This window comes from Scophthalmus maximus, chromosome 2, assembly GCF_022379125.1.
Source record: "Scophthalmus maximus strain ysfricsl-2021 chromosome 2, ASM2237912v1, whole genome shotgun sequence".
NCBI lineage: Eukaryota > Metazoa > Chordata > Actinopteri > Pleuronectiformes > Scophthalmidae > Scophthalmus > Scophthalmus maximus.
Genome location: NC_061516.1, coordinates 5,280,001 through 5,295,000, shown reverse-complemented (window position 1 = coordinate 5,295,000; position 15,000 = coordinate 5,280,001). Strand labels below are relative to the sequence as shown.

At 42.6% G+C, this 15,000-nt stretch overlaps 20 non-coding genes across 20 annotated transcripts; all 20 read right to left on the bottom strand.

Moving 5' to 3' along the window:
- Positions 1-1,013: 1,013 nt before the first annotated feature.
- On the bottom strand, positions 1,014-1,085 carry trnap-agg. The gene has a single exon. It is a non-coding gene; the product is annotated as a tRNA-Pro (tRNA).
- Positions 1,086-2,074: 989 nt separating this feature from the next.
- trnap-agg lies at positions 2,075-2,146 on the bottom strand. Its single transcript has one exon. It is a non-coding gene; the product is annotated as a tRNA-Pro (tRNA).
- A 452-nt stretch (positions 2,147-2,598) lies between these two features.
- trnap-cgg lies at positions 2,599-2,670 on the bottom strand. Its single transcript has one exon. It is a non-coding gene; the product is annotated as a tRNA-Pro (tRNA).
- Positions 2,671-2,961: 291 nt separating this feature from the next.
- Positions 2,962-3,033, bottom strand: trnap-agg. The gene has a single exon. It is a non-coding gene; the product is annotated as a tRNA-Pro (tRNA).
- A 293-nt stretch (positions 3,034-3,326) lies between these two features.
- trnap-ugg lies at positions 3,327-3,398 on the bottom strand. The gene has a single exon. It is a non-coding gene; the product is annotated as a tRNA-Pro (tRNA).
- Positions 3,399-4,387: 989 nt separating this feature from the next.
- trnap-agg lies at positions 4,388-4,459 on the bottom strand. The gene has a single exon. It is a non-coding gene; the product is annotated as a tRNA-Pro (tRNA).
- Positions 4,460-5,448: 989 nt separating this feature from the next.
- On the bottom strand, positions 5,449-5,520 carry trnap-agg. The gene has a single exon. It is a non-coding gene; the product is annotated as a tRNA-Pro (tRNA).
- A 278-nt stretch (positions 5,521-5,798) lies between these two features.
- Positions 5,799-5,870, bottom strand: trnap-ugg. Its single transcript has one exon. It is a non-coding gene; the product is annotated as a tRNA-Pro (tRNA).
- Positions 5,871-6,368: 498 nt separating this feature from the next.
- trnap-ugg lies at positions 6,369-6,440 on the bottom strand. Its single transcript has one exon. It is a non-coding gene; the product is annotated as a tRNA-Pro (tRNA).
- Positions 6,441-6,731: 291 nt separating this feature from the next.
- trnap-agg lies at positions 6,732-6,803 on the bottom strand. Its single transcript has one exon. It is a non-coding gene; the product is annotated as a tRNA-Pro (tRNA).
- A 1,220-nt stretch (positions 6,804-8,023) lies between these two features.
- trnap-agg lies at positions 8,024-8,095 on the bottom strand. Its single transcript has one exon. It is a non-coding gene; the product is annotated as a tRNA-Pro (tRNA).
- A 989-nt stretch (positions 8,096-9,084) lies between these two features.
- Positions 9,085-9,156, bottom strand: trnap-agg. The gene has a single exon. It is a non-coding gene; the product is annotated as a tRNA-Pro (tRNA).
- A 278-nt stretch (positions 9,157-9,434) lies between these two features.
- trnap-ugg lies at positions 9,435-9,506 on the bottom strand. The gene has a single exon. It is a non-coding gene; the product is annotated as a tRNA-Pro (tRNA).
- A 498-nt stretch (positions 9,507-10,004) lies between these two features.
- On the bottom strand, positions 10,005-10,076 carry trnap-ugg. Its single transcript has one exon. It is a non-coding gene; the product is annotated as a tRNA-Pro (tRNA).
- A 291-nt stretch (positions 10,077-10,367) lies between these two features.
- trnap-agg lies at positions 10,368-10,439 on the bottom strand. Its single transcript has one exon. It is a non-coding gene; the product is annotated as a tRNA-Pro (tRNA).
- Positions 10,440-11,659: 1,220 nt separating this feature from the next.
- Positions 11,660-11,731, bottom strand: trnap-agg. The gene has a single exon. It is a non-coding gene; the product is annotated as a tRNA-Pro (tRNA).
- Positions 11,732-12,720: 989 nt separating this feature from the next.
- Positions 12,721-12,792, bottom strand: trnap-agg. The gene has a single exon. It is a non-coding gene; the product is annotated as a tRNA-Pro (tRNA).
- Positions 12,793-13,070: 278 nt separating this feature from the next.
- Positions 13,071-13,142, bottom strand: trnap-agg. The gene has a single exon. It is a non-coding gene; the product is annotated as a tRNA-Pro (tRNA).
- Positions 13,143-13,640: 498 nt separating this feature from the next.
- On the bottom strand, positions 13,641-13,712 carry trnap-ugg. Its single transcript has one exon. It is a non-coding gene; the product is annotated as a tRNA-Pro (tRNA).
- Positions 13,713-14,003: 291 nt separating this feature from the next.
- trnap-agg lies at positions 14,004-14,075 on the bottom strand. Its single transcript has one exon. It is a non-coding gene; the product is annotated as a tRNA-Pro (tRNA).
- Between the last annotated feature and the right edge of the window lie 925 nt (positions 14,076-15,000).

The following is a 15,000-nucleotide window of genomic DNA, read 5'->3' as shown; positions in this document are numbered from 1 at the left end:
ATCATACCCCTAGACCAACGAGCCACAAAAAGACAGAAAATCTCAGAGTAACTCTGGGTAAATGGACTTTGCCGGTTTTAAATTGGGAAGTAGACAGCATGGCTTCTCAGTCCTTCAGTTTGATGAAAATAGTCAGGGAGAAAACACACAGAGTACTTTGTGTTGGTATGTTGAGTTGAACCTATATGGACCATTGACTCAATCACCTGGAATTATGGTGAGTTTTACTTGGAAAGACCATATTATTGTGAGAGCAATGTGGAGTTGAGCTGACTTGATGAACAGAAGAGATTGTAATCGAAGACGATGTTGTTAAGGGCTCGTCCGGGATTTGAACCCGGGAACTCTCACCCGAAGCGAGAATCATACCCCTAGACCAACGAGCAACATAAAGACAGAAAATCTCAGAGTAACTCTGGGTAAATGGACTTTGCCGGTTTTAAATTGGGAAGTAGACAGCATGGCTTCTCAGTCCTTCAGTTTGATGAAACAAGTCAGGGAGAAAACACTGACCACTTTGTGTTGAACCTATATGGACCATTGACTCAATCACCTGGAATTATGGTGAGTTTTACTTGGAAAGACCATATTATTGTGAGAGCAGTGTGTAGTTGAGCAGAGTTGATGAACAGAAGTCCGTATAACTGAAGACGGTGTTGTCAAGGGCTCATCCAGGATTTGAAGCTGGGACCTCTCGCACCCAAAGCAAGAATCATACCCCTAGACCAACGAGCCACAAAAAGACAGAAAATCTCAGAGTAACTGTGGATAAATGGACTTTGCTGGTTTTAAATTGGGAAGCAGACATCATGGCTTCTCAGACCTACAATTTGAAGAAAAAAATTTGGACAAAACACACTGAGTACTTTTTGTTGAACCTATATTTAGCATTGACTCAATCACCTGGAATTATGGTGAGTTTAACTTGGAAAGACCATATTATTCTGAGAGCAGTGTGGAGTTGAGCGGAGTTGATGAACAGAAGAACGTATAACTGAAGACGGTGTTGTCAAGGGCTCGTCCGGGATTTGAACCCGGGACCTCTCGCACCCTAAGCGAGAATCATACGCCTAGACCAACGAGCCACAAAAAGACACAAAATCTCAGAGTAACTATGGGTAAATGGACTTTGCCGGTTTTAAATTGGGAAGTAGACAGCATGGCTTCTCAGTCCTTCAGTTTGATGAAAATAGTCAGGGAGAAAACACACAGAGTACTTTGTGTTGGTATGTTGAGTTGAACCTATATGGACCATTGACTCAATCACCTGGAATTTTGGTGAGTTTTACTTGGAAAGACCATATTATTGTGAGAGCAGTGTGGAGTTGAGCTGACTTGATGAACAGAAGAGATTGTAATCGAAGACGATGTTGATAAGGGCTCGTCCGGGATTTGAACCCGGGAACTCTCACCCGAAGCGAGAATCATACCCCTAGACCAACGAGCAACATAAAGACAGAAAATCTCAGAGTAACTCTGGGTAAATGGACTTTGCCGGTTTTAAATTGGGAAGTAGACAGCATGGCTTCTCAGTCCTTCAGTTTGATGAAACAAGTCAGGGAGAAAACACTGACCACTTTGTGCTGAACCTATATGGACCATTGACTCAATCACCTGGAATTATGGTGAGTTTTACTTGGAAAGACCATATTATTGTGAGAGCAGTGTGTAGTTGAGCAGAGTTGATGAACAGAAGTCCGTATAACTGAAGACGGTGTTGTCAAGGGCTCATCCGGGATTTGAAGCTGGGACCTCTCGTACCCAAAGCGAGAATCATACCCCTAGACCAACGAGCCACAAAAAGACAGAAAATCTCAGAGTAACTGTGGATAAATGGACTTTGCTGGTTTTAAATTGGGAAGCAGACATCATGGCTTCTCAGTCCTACAATTTGAAGAAAAAAATTTGGACAAAACACACTGAGTACTTTTTGTTGAACCTATATTTAGCATTGACTCAATCACCTGGAATTATGGTGAGTTTTACTTGGAAAGACCATATTATTCTGAGAGCAGTGTGGAGTTGAGCGGAGTTGATGAACAGAAGAACGTATAACTGAAGACGGTGTTGTCAAGGGCTCGTCCGGGATTTGAACCCGGGACCTCTCGCACCCTAAGCAAGAATCATACCCCTAGACCAACGAGCCACAAAAAGACAGAAAATCTCAGAGTAACTCTGGGTAAATGGACTTTGCCAGTTTTAAATTGGAAAGTAGACAGCATGGCTTCTCAGTCCTCAATTTGCTGAAAAAAAACATGGACAAAACACACTGAGTACTTTGTGTTGAACCTATACGGAGCTTTGACTCAACCAACTGAAATTGGACTGAGTTCTAGTTGGAAAGAACATATTGTTCTGAGTGCGGGGTACAGTTGAGCTGACATGCAGAACAGTAAAGACTGAGACAAAGGTGTTGATGAAAAAAGTAAGGGAGCAAACACACTTGAGTACTTTGTGTTGAACCTATATGGACCATTGACTCAATCACCTGGAATTGTAGTGAGTTTTACTTGGAAAGACCATATTATTGTGAGAGCAGTGTGGAGTTGAGCTGACTTGATGAACAGAAGAGATTGTAATGGAAGACGATGTTGTTAAGGGCTCGTCCGGGATTTGAACCCGGGACCTCTCGCACCCGAAGCGAGAATCATACCCCTAGACCAACGAGCCACAAAAAGACAGAAAATCTCAGAGTAACTCTGGGTAAATGGACTTTGCTGGTTTTAAATTGGGAAGCAGACATCATGGCTTCTCAGTCCTCAATTTGATGAAAAAAGTCAGGGAGAAAACACACAGAGTACATTTTGTTGGTATGTTGAGTTGAACCTATATGGACCATTGACTCAGTTACCTGGAATTATGGTGAGTTTTACTTGGAAAGACCATATTATTCTGAGAGCAGTGTGGAGTTGAGCAGAGTTGATGAACAGAAGAACGTATAACTGAAGATGGTGTTGTCAAGGGCTCGTCCAGGATTTGAACCCGGGACCTCTCGCACCCTAAGCGAGAATCATACCCCTAGACCAACGAGCCACAAAAAGACACAAAATCTCAGAGTAACTCTTTGTAAATGGACTTTGCCAGTTTGAAATTGGAAAGTGGACAGCATGGCTTCTCAGTCCTTCAGTTTGATGAAAAAAGTCAGGGAGAAAACACACTTGAGTACTTTGTATTGGTATGTTGAGTTGAACCTATATGGACCATTGACTCAATCACCTGGAATTGTATTGAGTTTTTCTTGGAAAGACCATATTATTCTGAGAGCAGTGTGGAGTTGAGCGGAGTTGATGAACAGAAGAAGGTATAACTGAAGACGGTGTTGTCAAGGGCTCGTCCGGGATTTGAACCCGGGACCTATCGCACCCAAAGCGAGAATCATACCCCTAGACCAACGAGCCACAAAAAGACAGAAAATCTCAGAGTAACTCTGGGTAAATGGACTTTGCCGGTTTTAAATTGGGAAGTAGACAGCATGGCTTCTCAGTCCTTCAGTTTGATGAAAATAGTCAGGGAGAAAACACGAAGAGTACTTTGTGTTGGTATGTTGAGTTGAACCTATATGGACCATTGACTCAATCACCTGGAATTATGGTGAGTTTTACTTGGAAAGACCATATTATTGTGAGAGCAATGTGGAGTTGAGCTGACTTGATGAACAGAAGAGATTGTAATCGAAGACGATGTTGTTAAGGGCTCGTCCGGGATTTGAACACGGGAACTCTCACCCGAAGCGAGAATCATACCCCTAGACCAACGAGCAACATAAAGACAGAAAATCTCAGAGTAACTCTGGGTAAATGGACTTTGCCGGTTTTAAATTGGGAAGTAGACAGCATGGCTTCTCAGTCCTTCAGTTTGATGAAACAAGTCAGGGAGAAAACACTGACCACTTTGTGTTGAACCTATATGGACCATTGACTCAATCACCTGGAATTATGGTGAGTTTTACTTGGAAAGACCATATTATTGTGAGAGCAGTGTGTAGTTGAGCAGAGTTGATGAACAGAAGTCCGTATAACTGAAGACGGTGTTGTCAAGGGCTCATCCGGGATTTGAAGCTGGGACCTCTCGCACCCAAAGCAAAAATCATACCCCTAGACCAACGAGCCACAAAAAGACAGAAAATCTCAGAGTAACTGTGGATAAATGGACTTTGCTGGTTTTAAATTGGGAAGCAGACATCATGGCTTCTCAGACCTACAATTTGAAGAAAAAAATTTGGACAAAACACACTGAGTACTTTTTGTTGAACCTATATTTAGCATTGACTCAATCACCTGGAATTATGGTGAGTTTAACTTGGAAAGACCATATTATTCTGAGAGCAGTGTGGAGTTGAGCGGAGTTGATGAACAGAAGAACGTATAACTGAAGACGGTGTTGTCAAGGGCTCGTCCGGGATTTGAACCCGGGACCTCTCGCACCCTAAGCGAGAATCATACCCCTAGACCAACGAGCCACAAAAAGACACAAAATCTCAGAGTAACTATGGGTAAATGGACTTTGCCGGTTTTAAATTGGGAAGTAGACAGCATGGCTTCTCAGTCCTTCAGTTTGATGAAAATAGTCAGGGAGAAAACACACAGAGTACTTTGTGTTGGTATGTTGAGTTGAACCTATATGGACCATTGACTCAATCACCTGGAATTTTGGTGAGTTTTACTTGGAAAGACCATATTATTGTGAGAGCAGTGTGGAGTTGAGCTGACTTGATGAACAGAAGAGATTGTAATCGAAGACGATGTTGATAAGGGCTCGTCCGGGATTTGAACCCGGGAACTCTCACCCGAAGCGAGAATCATACCCCTAGACCAACGAGCAACATAAAGACAGAAAATCTCAGAGTAACTCTGGGTAAATGGACTTTGCCGGTTTTAAATTGGGAAGTAGACAGCATGGCTTCTCAGTCCTTCAGTTTGATGAAACAAGTCAGGGAGAAAACACTGACCACTTTGTGCTGAACCTATATGGACCATTGACTCAATCACCTGGAATTATGGTGAGTTTTACTTGGAAAGACCATATTATTGTGAGAGCAGTGTGTAGTTGAGCAGAGTTGATGAACAGAAGTCCGTATAACTGAAGACGGTGTTGTCAAGGGCTCATCCGGGATTTGAAGCTGGGACCTCTCGTACCCAAAGCGAGAATCATACCCCTAGACCAACGAGCCACAAAAAGACAGAAAATCTCAGAGTAACTGTGGATAAATGGACTTTGCTGGTTTTAAATTGGGAAGCAGACATCATGGCTTCTCAGTCCTACAATTTGAAGAAAAAAATTTGGACAAAACACACTGAGTACTTTTTGTTGAACCTATATTTAGCATTGACTCAATCACCTGGAATTATGGTGAGTTTTACTTGGAAAGACCATATTATTCTGAGAGCAGTGTGGAGTTGAGCGGAGTTGATGAACAGAAGAACGTATAACTGAAGACGGTGTTGTCAAGGGCTCGTCCGGGATTTGAACCCGGGACCTCTCGCACCCTAAGCGAGAATCATACCCCTAGACCAACGAGCCACAAAAAGACAGAAAATCTCAGAGTAACTCTGGGTAAATGGACTTTGCCAGTTTTAAATTGGAAAGTAGACAGCATAGCTTCTCAGTCCTCAATTTGCTGAAAAAAAACATGGACAAAACACACTGAGTACTTTGTGTTGAACCTATACGGAGCTTTGACTCAACCAACTGAAATTGGACTGAGTTCTAGTTGGAAAGACCATATTATTGTGAGAGCAGTGTGGAGTTGAGCTGACTTGATGAACAGAAGAGATTGTAATCGAAGACGGTGTTGTCAAGGGCTCGTCCGGGATTTGAACCCGGGACCTCTCGCACCCAAAGCGAGAATCATACCCCTAGACCAACGAGCCACAAAAAGACAGAAAATCTCAGAGTAACTCTGGGTAAATGGACTTTGCCGGTTTTAAATTGGGAAGTAGACAGCATGGCTTCTCAGTCCTTTACCAGTTTTAAATTGGAAAGTAGACAGCATGGCTTCTCAGTCCTCAATTTGCTGAAAAAAAACATGGACAAAACACACTGAGAACTTTGTGTTGAACCTATACGGAGCATTGAGTCAACCAACTGAAATTGGACTGAGTTCTACTTGGAAAGAACATATTGTTCTGAGTGCGGGGTACAGTTGAGCTGACATGCAGAACAGTAAAGACTGAGACAAAGGTGTTGATGAAAAAAGTAAGGGAGCAAACACACTTGAGTACTTTGTGTTGAACCTATATGGACCATTGACTCAATCACCTGGAATTGTAGTGAGTTTTACTTGGAAAGACCATATTATTGTGAGAGCAGTGTGGAGTTGAGCTGACTTGATGAACAGAAGAAGGTATAACTGAAGACGGTGTTGTTAAGGGCTCGTCCGGGATTTGAACCCGGGACCTCTCGCACCCAAAGCGAGAATCATACCCCTAGACCAACGAGCCACAAAAAGACAGAAAATCTCAGAGTAACTGTGGGTAAATGGACTTTGCTGGTTTTAAATTGGGAAGCAGACATCATGGCTTCTCAGTCCTCAATTTGATGAAAAAAGTCAGGGAGAAAACACACGGAGTACATTGTGTTGGTACGTTGAGTTGAACCTATATGGACCATTGACTCAGTTACCTGGAATTATGGTGAGTTTTACTTGGAAAGACCATATTATTGTGAGAGCAGTGTGGAGTTGAGCAGAGTTGATGAACAGAAGAACGTATAACTGAAGATGGTGTTGTCAAGGGCTCGTCCAGGATTTGAACCCGGGACCTCTCGCACCCTAAGCGAGAATCATACCCCTAGACCAACGAGCCACAAAAAGACACAAAATCTCAGAGTAAGTCTGGGTAAATGGACTTTGCCGGTTTTAAATTGGGAAGTAGACAGCATGGCTTCTCAGTCCTTCAGTTTGATGAAAATAGTCAGGGAGAAAACACACAGAGTACTTTGTGTTGGTATGTTGAGTTGAACCTATATGGACCATTGACTCAATCACCTGGAATTTTGGTGAGTTTTACTTGGAAAGACCATATTATTGTGAGAGCAGTGTGGAGTTGAGCTGACTTGATGAACAGAAGAGATTGTAATCGAAGACGATGTTGTTAAGGGCTCATCCGGGATTTGAACCCGGGAACTCTCACCCGAAGCGAGAATCATACCCCTAGACCAACGAGCAACATAAAGACAGAAAATCTCAGAGTAACTCTGGGTAAATGGACTTTGCCGGTTTTAAATTGGGAAGTAGACAGCATGGCTTCTCAGTCCTTCAGTTTGATGAAACAAGTCAGGGAGAAAACACTGACCACTTTGTGTTGAACCTATATGGACCATTGACTCAATCACCTGGAATTATGGTGAGTTTTACTTGGAAAGACCATATTATTGTGAGAGCAGTGTGTAGTTGATGAACAGAAGAACGTATAACTGAAGATGGTGTTGTCAAGGGCTCGTCCGGGATTTGAACCCGGGACCTCTCGCACCCTAAGCGAGAATCATGGCTTCTCAGTCCTCAATTTGATGAAAAAAAACATGGACAAAACACACTGAGTACTTTGTGTTGAACCTATATTTAGCATTGACTCAATCACCTGAAATTTGGAAGTAGACAGCATGGCTTCTCAGTCCTTTACCAGTTTTAAATTGGAAAGTAGACAGCATGGCTTCTCAGTCCTCAATTTGCTGAAAAAAAACATGGACAAAACACACTGAGTACTTTGTGTTGAACTTATACGGAGCATTGACTCAACCAACTGAAATTGGACTGAGTTCCAGTTGGAAAGAACATATTGTTCTGAGTGCGGGGTACAGTTGAGCTGACATGCAGAACAGTAAAGACTGAGACAAAGGTGTTGATGAAAAAAGTAAGGGAGCAAACACACTTGAGTAATTTGTGTTGAACCTATATGGACCATTGACTCAATCACCTGGAATTGTAGTGAGTTTTACTTGGAAAGACCATATTATTGTGAGAGCAGTGTGGAGTTGAGCAGAGTTGATGAACAGAAGAATGTATAACTGAAGACGGTGTTGTCAAGGGCTCGTCCGGGATTTGAACCCGGGACCTCTCGCACCCTAAGCGAGAATCATACCCCTAGACCAACGAGCCACAAAAAGACACAAAATCTCAGAGTAAGTCTGGGTAAATGGACTTTGCCGGTTTTAAATTGGGAAGTAGACAGCATGGCTTCTCAGTCCTTCAGTTTGATGAAAATAGTCAGGGAGAAAACACACAGAGTACTTTGTGTTGGTATGTTGAGTTGAACCTATATGGACCATTGACTCAATCACCTGGAATTTTGGTGAGTTTTACTTGGAAAGACCATATTATTGTGAGAGCAGTGTGGAGTTGAGCTGACTTGATGAACAGAAGAGATTGTAATCGAAGACGATGTTGTTAAGGGCTCGTCCGGGATTTGAACCCGGGAACTCTCACCCGAAGCGAGAATCATACCCCTAGACCAACGAGCAACATAAAGACAGAAAATCTCAGAGTAACTCTGGGTAAATGGACTTTGCCGGTTTTAAATTGGGAAGTAGACAGCATGGCTTCTCAGTCCTTCAGTTTGATGAAACAAGTCAGGGAGAAAACACTGACCACTTTGTGCTGAACCTATATGGACCATTGACTCAATCACCTGGAATTATGGTGAGTTTTACTTGGAAAGACCATATTATTGTGAGAGCAGTGTGTAGTTGAGCAGAGTTGATGAACAGAAGTCCGTATAACTGAAGACGGTGTTGTCAAGGGCTCATCCGGGATTTGAAGCTGGGACCTCTCGTACCCAAAGCGAGAATCATACCCCTAGACCAACGAGCCACAAAAAGACAGAAAATCTCAGAGTAACTGTGGATAAATGGACTTTGCTGGTTTTAAATTGGGAAGCAGACATCATGGCTTCTCAGTCCTACAATTTGAAGAAAAAAATTTGGACAAAACACTCTGAGTACTTTTTGTTGAACCTATATTTAGCATTGACTCAATCACCTGGAATTATGGTGAGTTTTACTTGGAAAGACCATATTATTCTGAGAGCAGTGTGGAGTTGAGCGGAGTTGATGAACAGAAGAACGTATAACTGAAGACTGTGTTGTCAAGGGCTCGTCCGGGATTTGAACCCGGGACCTCTCGCACCCTAAGCGAGAATCATACCCCTAGACCAACGAGCCACAAAAAGACAGAAAATCTCAGAGTAACTCTGGGTAAATGGACTTTGCCAGTTTTAAATTTGAAAGTAGACAGCATGGCTTCTCAGTCCTCAATTTGCTGAAAAAAAACATGGACAAAACACACTGAGTACTTTGTGTTGAACCTATACGGAGCTTTGACTCAACCAACTGAAATTGGACTGAGTTCTAGTTGGAAAGACCATATTATTGTGAGAGCAGTGTGGAGTTGAGCTGACTTGATGAACAGAAGAGATTGTAATCGAAGACGGTGTTGTCAAGGGCTCGTCCGGGATTTGAACCCGGGACCTCTCGCACCCAAAGCGAGAATCATACCCCTAGACCAACGAGCCACAAAAAGACAGAAAATCTCAGAGTAACTCTGGGTAAATGGACTTTGCCGGTTTTAAATTGGGAAGTAGACAGCATGGCTTCTCAGTCCTTTACCAGTTTTAAATTGGAAAGTAGACAGCATGGCTTCTCAGTCCTCAATTTGCTGAAAAAAAACATGGACAAAACACACTGAGAACTTTGTGTTGAACCTATACGGAGCATTGAGTCAACCAACTGAAATTGGACTGAGTTCTACTTGGAAAGAACATATTGTTCTGAGTGCGGGGTACAGTTGAGCTGACATGCAGAACAGTAAAGACTGAGACAAAGGTGTTGATGAAAAAAGTAAGGGAGCAAACACACTTGAGTACTTTGTGTTGAACCTATATGGACCATTGACTCAATCACCTGGAATTGTAGTGAGTTTTACTTGGAAAGACCATATTATTGTGAGAGCAGTGTGGAGTTGAGCTGACTTGATGAACAGAAGAAGGTATAACTGAAGACGGTGTTGTTAAGGGCTCGTCCGGGATTTGAACCCGGGACCTCTCGCACCCAAAGCGAGAATCATACCCCTAGACCAACGAGCCACAAAAAGACAGAAAATCTCAGAGTAACTGTGGGTAAATGGACTTTGCTGGTTTTAAATTGGGAAGCAGACATCATGGCTTCTCAGTCCTCAATTTGATGAAAAAAGTCAGGGAGAAAACACACGGAGTACATTGTGTTGGTACGTTGAGTTGAACCTATATGGACCATTGACTCAGTTACCTGGAATTATGGTGAGTTTTACTTGGAAAGACCATATTATTGTGAGAGCAGTGTGGAGTTGAGCAGAGTTGATGAACAGAAGAACGTATAACTGAAGATGGTGTTGTCAAGGGCTCGTCCAGGATTTGAACCCGGGACCTCTCGCACCCTAAGCGAGAATCATACCCCTAGACCAACGAGCCACAAAAAGACACAAAATCTCAGAGTAAGTCTGGGTAAATGGACTTTGCCGGTTTTAAATTGGGAAGTAGACAGCATGGCTTCTCAGTCCTTCAGTTTGATGAAAATAGTCAGGGAGAAAACACACAGAGTACTTTGTGTTGGTATGTTGAGTTGAACCTATATGGACCATTGACTCAATCACCTGGAATTTTGGTGAGTTTTACTTGGAAAGACCATATTATTGTGAGAGCAGTGTGGAGTTGAGCTGACTTGATGAACAGAAGAGATTGTAATCGAAGACGATGTTGTTAAGGGCTCATCCGGGATTTGAACCCGGGAACTCTCACCCGAAGCGAGAATCATACCCCTAGACCAACGAGCAACATAAAGACAGAAAATCTCAGAGTAACTCTGGGTAAATGGACTTTGCCGGTTTTAAATTGGGAAGTAGACAGCATGGCTTCTCAGTCCTTCAGTTTGATGAAACAAGTCAGGGAGAAAACACTGACCACTTTGTGTTGAACCTATATGGACCATTGACTCAATCACCTGGAATTATGGTGAGTTTTACTTGGAAAGACCATATTATTGTGAGAGCAGTGTGTAGTTGATGAACAGAAGAACGTATAACTGAAGATGGTGTTGTCAAGGGCTCGTCCGGGATTTGAACCCGGGACCTCTCGCACCCTAAGCGAGAATCATGGCTTCTCAGTCCTCAATTTGATGAAAAAAAACATGGACAAAACACACTGAGTACTTTGTGTTGAACCTATATTTAGCATTGACTCAATCACCTGAAATTTGGAAGTAGACAGCATGGCTTCTCAGTCCTTTACCAGTTTTAAATTGGAAAGTAGACAGCATGGCTTCTCAGTCCTCAATTTGCTGAAAAAAAACATGGACAAAACACACTGAGTACTTTGTGTTGAACTTATACGGAGCATTGACTCAACCAACTGAAATTGGACTGAGTTCTAGTTGGAAAGAACATATTGTTCTGAGTGCGGGGTACAGTTGAGCTGACATGCAGAACAGTAAAGACTGAGACAAAGGTGTTGATGAAAAAAGTAAGGGAGCAAACACACTTGAGTAATTTGTGTTGAACCTATATGGACCATTGACTCAATCACCTGGAATTGTAGTGAGTTTTACTTGGAAAGACCATATTATTGTGAGAGCAGTGTGGAGTTGAGCGGAGTTGATGAACAGAAGAATGTATAACTGAAGACGGTGTTGTCAAGGGCTCGTCCGGGATTTGAACCCGGGACCTCTCGCACCCTAAGCGAGAATCATACCCCTAGACCAACGAGCCACAAAAAGACACAAAATCTCAGAGTAACTCTGGGTAAATGGACTTTGCCGGTTTTAAATTGGGAAGTAGACAGCATGGCTTCTCAGTCCTTCAGTTTGATGAAAATAGTCAGGGAGAAAACACACAGAGTACTTTGTGTTGGTATGTTGAGTTGAACCTATATGGACCATTGACTCAATCACCTGGAATTTTGGTGAGTTTTACTTGGAAAGACCATATTATTGTGAGAGCAGTGTGGAGTTGAGCTGACTTGATGAACAGAAGAGATTGTAATCGAAGACGATGTTGTTAAGGGCTCGTCCGGGATTTGAACCCGGGAACTCTCACCCGAAGCGAGAATCATACCCCTAGACCAACGAGCAACATAAAGACAGAAAATCTCAGAGTAACTCTGGGTAAATGGACTTTGCCGGTTTTAAATTGGGAAGTAGACAGCATGGCTTCTCAGTCCTTCAGTTTGATGAAACAAGTCAGGGAGAAAACACTGACCACTTTGTGCTGAACCTATATGGACCATTGACTCAATCACCTGGAATTATGGTGAGTTTTACTTGGAAAGACCATATTATTGTGAGAGCAGTGTGTAGTTGAGCAGAGTTGATGAACAGAAGTCCGTATAACTGAAGACGGTGTTGTCAAGGGCTCATCCGGGATTTGAAGCTGGGACCTCTCGTACCCAAAGCGAGAATCATACCCCTAGACCAACGAGCCACAAAAAGACAGAAAATCTCAGAGTAACTGTGGATAAATGGACTTTGCTGGTTTTAAATTGGGAAGCAGACATCATGGCTTCTCAGTCCTACAATTTGAAGAAAAAAATTTGGACAAAACACTCTGAGTACTTTTTGTTGAACCTATATTTAGCATTGACTCAATCACCTGGAATTATGGTGAGTTTTACTTGGAAAGACCATATTATTCTGAGAGCAGTGTGGAGTTGAGCGGAGTTGATGAACAGAAGAACGTATAACTGAAGACTGTGTTGTCAAGGGCTCGTCCGGGATTTGAACCCGGGACCTCTCGCACCCTAAGCGAGAATCATACCCCTAGACCAACGAGCCACAAAAAGACAGAAAATCTCAGAGTAACTCTGGGTAAATGGACTTTGCCAGTTTTAAATTTGAAAGTAGACAGCATGGCTTCTCAGTCCTCAATTTGCTGAAAAAAAACATGGACAAAACACACTGAGTACTTTGTGTTGAACCTATACGGAGCTTTGACTCAACCAACTGAAATTGGACTGAGTTCTAGTTGGAAAGACCATATTATTGTGAGAGCAGTGTGGAGTTGAGCTGACTTGATGAACAGAAGAGATTGTAATCGAAGACGGTGTTGTCAAGGGCTCGTCCGGGATTTGAACCCGGGACCTCTCGCACCCAAAGCGAGAATCATACCCCTAGACCAACGAGCCACAAAAAGACAGAAAATCTCAGAGTAACTCTGGGTAAATGGACTTTGCCGGTTTTAAATTGGGAAGTAGACAGCATGGCTTCTCAGTCCTTTACCAGTTTTAAATTGGAAAGTAGACAGCATGGCTTCTCAGTCCTCAATTTGCTGAAAAAAAACATGGACAAAACACACTGAGAACTTTGTGTTGAACCTATACGGAGCATTGAGTCAACCAACTGAAATTGGACTGAGTTCTAGTTGGAAAGAACATATTGTTCTGAGTGCGGGGTACAGTTGAGCTGACATGCAGAACAGTAAAGACTGAGACAAAGGTGTTGATGAAAAAAGTAAGGGAGCAAACACACTTGAGTACTTTGTGTTGAACCTATATGGACCATTGACTCAATCACCTGGAATTGTAGTGAGTTTTACTTGGAAAGACCATATTATTGTGAGAGCAGTGTGGAGTTGAGCTGACTTGATGAACAGAAGAGATTGTAATGGAAGACGATGTTGTTAAGGGCTCGTCCGGGATTTGAACCCGGGACCTCTCGCACCCGAAGCGAGAATCATACCCCTAGACCAACGAGCCACAAAAAGACAGAAAATCTCAGAGTAACTGTGGGTAAATGGACTTTGCTGGTTTTAAATTGGGAAGCAGACATCATGGCTTCTCAGTCCTCAATTTGATGAAAAAAGTCAGGGAGAAAACACACAGAGTACATTTTGTTGGTATGTTGAGTTGAACCTATATGGACCATTGACTCAGTTACCTGGAATTATGGTGAGTTTTACTTGGAAAGACCATATTATTGTGAGAGCAGTGTGGAGTTGAGCAGAGTTGATGAACAGAAGAACGTATAACTGAAGATGGTGTTGTCAAGGGCTCGTCCAGGATTTGAACCCGGGACCTCTCGCACCCTAAGCGAGAATCATACCCCTAGACCAACGAGCCACAAAAAGACACAAAATCTCAGAGTAAGTCTGGGTAAATGGACTTTGCCGGTTTTAAATTGGGAAGTAGACAGCATGGCTTCTCAGTCCTTCAGTTTGATGAAAATAGTCAGGGAGAAAACACACAGAGTACTTTGTGTTGGTATGTTGAGTTGAACCTATATGGACCATTGACTCAATCACCTGGAATTTTGGTGAGTTTTACTTGGAAAGACCATATTATTGTGAGAGCAGTGTGGAGTTGAGCTGACTTGATAAACAGAAGAGATTGTAATCGAAGACGATGTTGTTAAGGGCTCATCCGGGATTTGAACCCGGGAACTCTCACCCGAAGCGAGAATCATACCCCTAGACCAACGAGCAACATAAAGACAGAAAATCTCAGAGTAACTCTGGGTAAATGGACTTTGCCGGTTTTAAATTGGGAAGTAGACAGCATGGCTTCTCAGTCCTTCAGTTTGATGAAACAAGTCAGGGAGAAAACACTGACCACTTTGTGTTGAACCTATATGGACCATTGACTCAATCACCTGGAATTATGGTGAGTTTTACTTGGAAAGACCATATTATTGTGAGAGCAGTGTGTAGTTGATGAACAGAAGAACGTATAACTGAAGATGGTGTTGTCAAGGGCTCGTCCGGGATTTGAACCCGGGACCTCTCGCACCCTAAGCGAGAATCATGGCTTCTCAGTCCTCAATTTGATGAAAAAAAACATGGACAAAACACACTGAGTACTTTGTGTTGAACCTATATTTAGCATTGACTCAATCACCTGAAATTTGGAAGTAGACAGCATGGCTTCTCAGTCCTTTACCAGTTTTAAATTGGAAAGTAGACAGCATGGCTTCTCAGTCCTCAATTTGCTGAAAAAAAACATGGACAAAACACACTGAGTACTTTGTGTTGAACCTATACGGAGCATT